This window comes from Leptodactylus fuscus, chromosome 3, assembly GCF_031893055.1.
Source record: "Leptodactylus fuscus isolate aLepFus1 chromosome 3, aLepFus1.hap2, whole genome shotgun sequence".
In the NCBI taxonomy this organism is placed as follows: domain Eukaryota; kingdom Metazoa; phylum Chordata; class Amphibia; order Anura; family Leptodactylidae; genus Leptodactylus; species Leptodactylus fuscus.
Genome location: NC_134267.1, coordinates 201,880,936 through 201,890,133, shown reverse-complemented (window position 1 = coordinate 201,890,133; position 9,198 = coordinate 201,880,936).

Here is a 9,198-nt window from a genome sequence, read left to right as displayed (position 1 = left end):
GGATTAGATACACGCCTTTTCACACAATACCACACAGGGGAGGATTAGATACGTGCATCTGCACACAGTACCACATGCCAGAGTATTAGATACGCGCATCTGCACATGGTACTGCACGCCAGAGTCATTAGATATGCGCGTCTGCACACAGTTTCACTTACTGGAGGATTAGATACGCGCCTCTTCACACAATACCACACGGGGAGGATTAGATATGTGCATCTGCACACAGTACCACACCAACAAGGATTGGATACTTGCATCTAAACACAGTACTACACGGGGAAGGATTAGATACAGCTTTACTCCAGGTATCCATAACAACTGATCACAGGTTTTTCACTGACATCCAAAATGAGATACACATAATCACATGACGCTTATGGACATACACACAAACAGCATACAAAATACACCAGTGAAAAATTGGACAATTCTTATGGGGCCACTACACAAACATAAAATATAATATACCCGTGTGAAGCCGGGTCCTCCCTCTAGTATATATATATATATATATATATATATATATATATATATATATATCTCCCTATATTATAAAAATGAATTTCTTTCTGTCTGTCTGTCTATCTGTCTGTCTGTCTGTCTGTGCTCTAATGCGAACCAAACGACTGGACCGATCTTCACCAAATTTGGCACAGAGATACTTCAGGTATCCGGGAAGGTTTAAGACGAGACTCCAACTCGCTCGGACGTACCGTTGCTGAGATACAGCATTTCAAACACAGTGCCCCCCCCCCCTTAGCCAATACAAACCTGCAAGACTTTCACTCATATTCCAACTGCAATACACACGGTCACTCCACATACACAATACAACACTGATATCCAAACTGAGATACACGCATCAGAGGATTAGATACACAGATCAGCACACAGTATCACACGCCAGAGGATTAGATACACACGTCTGCACACAGTCCCACAAACCAGAGGATTAAATACGCACTTTTGCACACAGTTCCACACACTGAAGGATTTGATACGTGCGTCTGCACATGGTTCCACATGCCGAAGGATTAGATACAGGCGTCTACACACAGTTCCACACTCCAGAGGATTAGATATGCGCATCTGCACACATTTGTACACACCATAGGATTAGATACACGCGTCTGCACAGAGTACCACATGCCGTAGGATTAGATACACACGTCTACACATAGTTCCACACTCCAGAGGATTGGATACGCTCGTCTGTACACAGTTGTACACGCCATAGAATTAGATACACGCGTCTGCACACAGTACCACACTTTGGAGGATTAGATACATGCCTCTGCACACAGTACCACAAGCCAGAGAATTAGATACGCATCTCCGCACACAGTATCACACGGGGGAGGATTAGATACGCGCGTCTGCACACAGTACCACACGGGGGAGGATTAGATACGCGCGTCTGCACACAGTACCACACGGGGGAGGATTAGATACGCGCGTCTACACACAGTACCACATGCCATAGGATTAGATACGCGCGTCTGCACACAGTACCACATGCCGGGGGATTGGATACGCGCGTCTACACACAGTTCCACACGCCATAGGATTAGATACGCGCCTCTTCACACAATACCACACAGGGGAGGATTAGATACACGTGTCTTCACACAGTTGTACACGCCATAGTATTAGATACACGCGTCTGCACACAGTACCACTTGCCGTAGGATTAGATACGCGCATCTACACACAGTTCCACACTCCAGAGGATTAGATACGCGCATCTGCACACATTTGTACACGCCCTAGGATTAGATACACACGTCTGCACAGAGTACCACATGCCGTAGGATTAGATACACGCGTCTACATACAGTACCACATGCAGTAGGATTAGATACGCGCGTCTACACATAGTTCCACAAGCGGAAGGATTAGATACGCGCGTCTACACATAGTTCCACAAACGGAAGGATTAGATACGTGCCTCTTCACACAATACCACACGGGAGGAATAGATACGTGTGTGTGAACACAGTACCACAGTTTGGAGGATTAGATACATGCCTCTGCACACAGTACCACAAGCCAGAGAATTAGATACGTGTCTCAGCACACAGTATCACACGGGGGAGGATTAGATACGCGCGTCTACACACAGTACCACATGCCATAGGATTAGATACACGCGTCTACACATAGTTCCACACACCAAAGGATTAGATATGCGCCTCTTCACACAATACCACACAAGGGAGGATTAGATACATGTGTGTGCACACAGTACCACACTTTGGAAGATTAGAAACATGCCTCTGGACACAGTACCACATGCCGGGGGATTGGATACGTGCGTCTGCACACAGTACCACATGCCGGGGGATTGGATACGCGCGTCTACACACTGTTCCACACGCCATAGGATTAGATACGCACCTCTTCACACAATACTACACAGGGGAGGATTAGATACACGTGTCTTCACACAGTTGTACACGCCATAGGATTAGATACACACGTCTGCACAGAGTACCACATGCCGTAGGATTAGATACACGCATCTACATACAGTTCCACACTCCAGAGGATTAGATACGCACGTCTGCACACAGTTATACACGCCATAAGATTAGATACACACATCTGCACACAGTACCACATGCTGTAGGATTAGATACGCGCGTCTACACACAGTTCCACACGCCAAAGAATTAGATACATGCGTCTGAATACAGTACTACACTTTGGAGGATTAGATACATGCATCTGCACACAGTACCACATGCCAGATAATTAGATACGCATCTCAGCACACAGTACCACACGGGGGAGGATTAGATACGAGCATCTGCACACAGTACCTCACGCCAGGGATTAGATACACCTGTCTGCACACAGTACCACACGCCAGAGGATTAGATACACGCGTCTGCACATAGTACCACATGCTGTAAGATTAGATATGCACGTCTGCACACAGTTTCATTTACCGTAGGATTAGATACGTGCCTCTTCACACAATGCCACACGGGGGAGGATTAGATACACACATCTGTACACAGTACCACACCAACAAGGATTAGATACTTGCGTCTAAACACAGTACTGCATGGGGAAGGATTAGATACAGCTTTACTCCAGGTATCCATAACAACTGATCACAGGTTTTTCACTGATATCCAAAATGAGATTCACATAATCACATGATGCTTATGGACATACACACAAACCACATACAAAATACACCAGTGCAAAACTGGACAATTCTTATGAGGCCACTACACAAACATAACATGTAATATACCCGTGCGAAGCCGGGTCCTCCTGCTAATATATATATATATATATATATATATATATATATATATATACTAGCAGGAGTATATATATATATACAGTCCTATGAAAAAGTTTGGGCACCCCTATTAATCTTAATCATTTTTAGTTCTAAATATTTTGGTATTTGCAATAGCCATTTCAGTTTGATATATCTAATAACTGATGGACACAATAATATTTCAGGATTGAAATGAGGTTTATTGTACTAACAGAAAATGCGCAATATGCATTAAACCAAAAGTTGACCGGTGCAAAAGTATGGGCACCTCAACAGAAAAGTGACATTAATATTTAGTACATCCTCCTTTTGCAAAGATAACAGCCTCTAGTCGCTTCCTGTAGCTTTTAATCAGTTCCTGGATCCTGGATAAAGGTATTTTGGACAAACAATTCAAGTTCAGTTAAGTTAGATGATCGCCGAGCATGGACAGCCCGATTCAAATCATCCCACAGATGTTCAATGATATTCAGGTCTGGGGACTGGGATGGCCATTCCAGAACATTGTAATTGTTCCTCTGCATGAATGCCTGAGGATTTGGAGCGGTGTTTTGGATCATTGTCTTGCTGAAATATCCATCCCCGGCGTAACTTCAACTTCGTTACTGATTCTTGAACATTATTCTCAAGAATCTGCTGATACTGAGTGGAATCCATGCGACCCTCAACTTTAACAAGATTCCCGATGCCGGCATTGGCCACACAGCCCCAAAGCATGATGGAACCTCCACCAAATTTTACAGTGGGTAGCATGTGTTTTTCTTGGAATGCTGTTTCTTTTTGGACGCCATGCATAACGCCTTTTTTTATAACCAAACAACTCAATTTTTGTTTCCAAAATGAAGCTGCCTTGTCCAAATGTGCTTTTTCATACCTCAGGCAACTCTATTTGTGGCGTACGTGCAGAAACGGCTTCTTTCTCATCACTCTCCCATACAGCTTCTATTTGTGCAAAGTGCGCTGTATAGTTGACCGATGCACAGTGACACCATCTGCAGCAAGATGATGCTGCAGCTCTTTGGAGGTGGTCTGTGGATTGTCCTTGACTGTTCTCACCATTCTTCTTCTCTGCCTTTCTGATATTTTTCTTGGCCTGCCACTTCTGGGCTTAACAAGAACTGTCCCTGTGGTCTTCCATTTCCTTACTATGTTCCTCACAGTGGAAACTGACAGGTTAAATCTCTGAGACAGCTTTTTGTATCCTTCCGCTGAACAACTATGTTGAACAATCTTTGTTTTCAGATCACTTGAGAGTTGTTTTGAGTAGCCCATGATGCCACTCTTCAGAGGAGATTCAAATAGTAGAACAACTTGCAATTGGCCACCTTAAATACCTTTTCTCATGATTGGATACACCTGGCTATGAAGTTCAAAGCTCACTGAGGTTACAAAACCAATTTTGTGCTTCAGTAAGTCAGTAAAAAGTAGTTAGGAGTATTCAAATCAATAAAATGATAAGGGTGCCCATACTTTTGCACCGGTCAAATTTTGGTTTAATGCATATTGCGCATTTTCTGTTAGTACAATAAACCTCATTTCAATCCTGAAATATTACTGTGTCCATCAGTTATTAGATATATCAAACTGAAATGGCTGTTGCAAACACCAAAATATTTAGAACTAAAAATGATTAAGATTAATAGGGGTGCCCAAACTTTTTCATAGGACTGTATATATATATATGGTATCTACCTATCTATAGGGTATAGTGCTCCTATTCCATCGGGAAGGGGTTAATAGGAGCACTGCAGATCCCCTATATTCAGCCAGGCTGAATTCCAAGTGGGGGGTAAAAACTCCAGTCCCAAGCTCATGGAAGACAACCAAAACACCCCCTCCCCTTCCCCTATCCCAGCATCTACTGCACCCAAAAACTCTGACCATTTTAATTTTTGAAATTTTCCAGCAGCTGCTGCATTTCTTCCCCTCGGCTTATACTCGAGTCAATAAGTTTTCCCAGTTTTTTTGTGGTAAAATTAGGGGTCTCGGTTTATATTCGGGTCGGCTTATACTTGAGTATATATGATAATACTAGATATAACTACAGTATAATGCCCCCTTAAAAAACCTATAGAATGTAAACCAGGAACCAGTAATGGTTTCTAGTCAAGTCTTTGGTGCCCAATGCCATAATAGTATGGCATAAGAAGTGTTTCTCTAATTTACCTTGCGGTGCTATTATGACTTTGATACGGTGCTCACTCTGAAACTGATTGGATACCATCTACTCTTTCCTTTTTTTGCATTTTCCTCTTCTTATTTCTTGATTTCTTCCTTTTAATCACAAAAAATGCTGTTTGATATGTTTTTTTGTAATTGTTTTGGGAATATTTGTATTCTTATCACAATTAATTTGCAAGTTATATTGGCTTTTGTTGTCTTAAAAAAAAAATTCTCAATAGACATTTTTGGATCTATAGATATATCTATCTTGGAATCTCTCTGGTCATGCCTGATATTCTTTTTCTATGGAAGATTTATTGCAAATATGAATCACTGGTTTAGATTTATCAAAAATGGTGAAGGAATTTCACTTACAACAAAATTATTTGTTTGATGTAGTTTGTGAAGTTTTTGGACAGTATCATTTATGGTACAAATAGTTTCAAGTGTGATTTTACTCATCTCGTTTTTGTAAGGGATTCTGTCCGTAGGAGTCCATTTACACGGAGGAAAATGGTGAGGAATTTGGTGTGGAATTTTAGTGCTGAAAAAAAAACCTCCCATTGACTTCAAAGGGTTCCTTTTTCTGCTAGCATCCATTGGAGTCAATGAGAAGCTTTTTTTCAGCACTGAAATGCCACACCAAATTCCTCACCATTTTACTCCTTGTGAATGAATACTTAATGTATTTATTTTTTTATTTTTGATCTCCTCCCTTTTTGTATTTAATACACACTTTTATGCTATGTGACAAAGCTTCCTTCACAGTTTCTTCAGGCTGAAGCCTCACGTTGCAGAAATGCAGGTTTTTTTTTTTCAGATTATGCTATGTTTTTTTGAGTTTAGGCCAAGAATGGCTACAAAAGGAATGGAAAATATGTAGGAAGTTCTTATACCTCTGCTTAATCCACTCCTGGATTTGACTGTGTAATTTAAAAAAAAGTTTCATTTCCGCAATGTGGAGCCTTAACCTCAATGGGGCACATTTATTAACCCCTTCCCGACATATGCCGTAATAGTACGGCGCATGTCGGGTCTGTAACTATGGCGACCGCCCGGGAGCCTGGCAGCCGCCATAGCCGCCGAGTGTCCCCGGACCGATCGGAGGCATTAACCCCTCCGGCGTCGCGGTCAAAGGCGCCGGAGGCGCCATTTTCCCGGCGGCACATGGGCGCTGCCATTTTGCCCGGGGTCGCCGGCTCCTGGAGCATGCTCCAGGGCCGACGTCATGTTGCCATTACAGCCGGGAGCCTGTACAAGGCTCCCAGGCTTGTCTGCAAATTCTCTCTTTTGCAGGCTGGTCTATGTAGCCTGCAAAAGAGAGGATGATTTTTTGCAATGCCTTGCAATGCATTAGCATTGTAATGCATTGCATTAGTGATCAGACCCCCTGGGGTTCAACACCCCTAGGGGTCTAATAAATGCAAAAAAAAATTTTTTAAAAAAAGTAAAAAAAATATAAAAAAATATAAAAAGTATTAAAAGTTCAAATCATCCCCCTTTCCCTAGAACACATATAAAAGTACTTAAAAACTGTGAAACATATACATGTTAGGTATCCCCGCGTCCGAAATCGCCCGCTCTTCAAATCTGTAAAAATATTTTTCCTGTTCGGTAAACGCCGTAGCGGGAAAAATAGTCAAAAGTGCCAAACCGCCGTTTTTTCACTGTTTTGATTCTGATAAAAATTTGAATAAAAAGTGATCAAAGCAATAGCATTTCCCAAAAATGGTAGAACTAAAAATTACACCCGGCCCCGCAAAAAAAGACGCCCTATGCAACCCCGTACACTTACGTATAAAAAAGTTACGGCCGTCGGAATATGGAGACTTTTAGAAAAAAATTTTTTTAACACAGTTTTGGATTTTTTTTAAGGGGTCAAAATGTAAATAAAACCATATAAATTTGGTATCCCTGGAACTGTACAGAAACACAGAATATAGGGGACATGTCATTTTGAATGCCGTAAAACCAAAGCCCGTAAGAAAGTCGCAGAAATGCATTTTTTCTTCAAATCCACCCCATTCTGAATTTTTTCCTGCTTCCCAGTACATTATATAGACTAATTAATGATGGCATCATGAAGAAAAATTTGTCCCGCAAAAAATTAAGACCTCATATGGCTCTGGGAGCGGAGAAATAAAAAAGTTATGGAGTTTAGAAGAAGGGGAGTCAAAAACGAAAAACGAAAATCAAAAAATGCCATCGGCGGTAAGGGGTTAATACTGTCTATCTTTGCAGTGTCTTAAACTATGAATCCCATTTATGAATCTATCATATGGACCTTCATAAATAAGGATGGTTTCTCGAAGCTCCAAAGTTCGGACTCACTGTGAGAGAAATATTTAAGGGTCCATTCACACGGAGGAAAATGGTGTGAAATTTGGTGTGGAATTTTAGCACTGAAAAAAAGCCTCCCATTGACTTCAATGGGTTCCTTTTTCTGCTAGCTACAGTGTTGGACAAAAGTATTGGCACCCCTGCAATTCTGTCAGATAATACTCATTTTCTTCCAGAAAAGGATTGCAATCACAAATTCTTTGGTATTATTATCTTCATTTAATTTGTCTTCAATGGAAAACCACAAAAAGAATTGTCAAAAAGCCAAATTGGATATAATTCCACAGCAAACATAAAAAAGGGGGTGGACAAAAGTATCGGCACTGTTTGAAAAATCATGTGATGCTTCTCTATTTTGTGTAATTAACAGCACCTGTTACTTACCCGAGGCACCTAACAGGTGGTGGCAATAACTAAATCACACTTGCAGTCAGTTGAAATGGATTAAAGTTGACTCAACCTCTGTCCTGTGTCCTTGTGTGTACCACATTGAGCATGGAGAAAAGAAAGAAGACCAAAGAACTGTCTGAGGACTTGAGAAGCAAAATTGTGAGGAAGCATGAGCAATCTCAAGGCTACAAGTCTATCTCCAAAGACCTGAATGTTCCTGTGTACCGTGCGCAGTGTCATCAAGTAGTTTAAAGCCCATGGCACTGCGGCTAACCTCCCTAGATGTGGACAGAAAAGAAAAATTGACAAGAGATTTCAATGCAAGATTGTGCGGATGGTGGATAAAGAATCTCAACTAACATCCAAACAAGTTCAAGCTGCCCTGCAGTCCGAGGGTACAACAGTGTCAACCCGTACTATCCGTCGGCGTCTGAATGAAAAGGGACTGTATGGTAGGATACCCAGGAAGACCCCACTTCTTACCCAGAGACATAAAAAAGCCAGGCTGGAGTTTGCCAAAACTTACCTGAGAAAGCCAAAAACATTTTGGAAGAATGTTCTCTGGTCAGATGAGACAAAAGTAGAGCTATTTTTTGAAAAGGCATCAACATAGAGTTTACAGGAAAAAAAAAAAAAAGAGGCCTTCAAAGAAAAGAACACGGTCCCTACAGACAAACATGGCGGAGGTTCCCTGATGTTTTGGGGTTGCTTTGCTGCCTCTGGCACTGGACTGCTTGACCATGTGCATGGCATTATGAAGTCTGAAGACTACCAACAAATTTTGCAGCATAATGTAGGGCCCAGTGTGAGAAAGCTGGGTCTCCCTCAGAGGTCATGGGTCTTCCAGCAGGACAATGACCCAAAACACACTTCAAAAAGCACTAGAAAATGGTTTGAGAGAAAGCACTGGAGACTTCTAAAGTGGCCAGCAATGAGTCCAGACCTGAATTCCATAGAACACCTGTGGAGAGATCTCAAAATGGCAGTTTGGAGAAGGCACC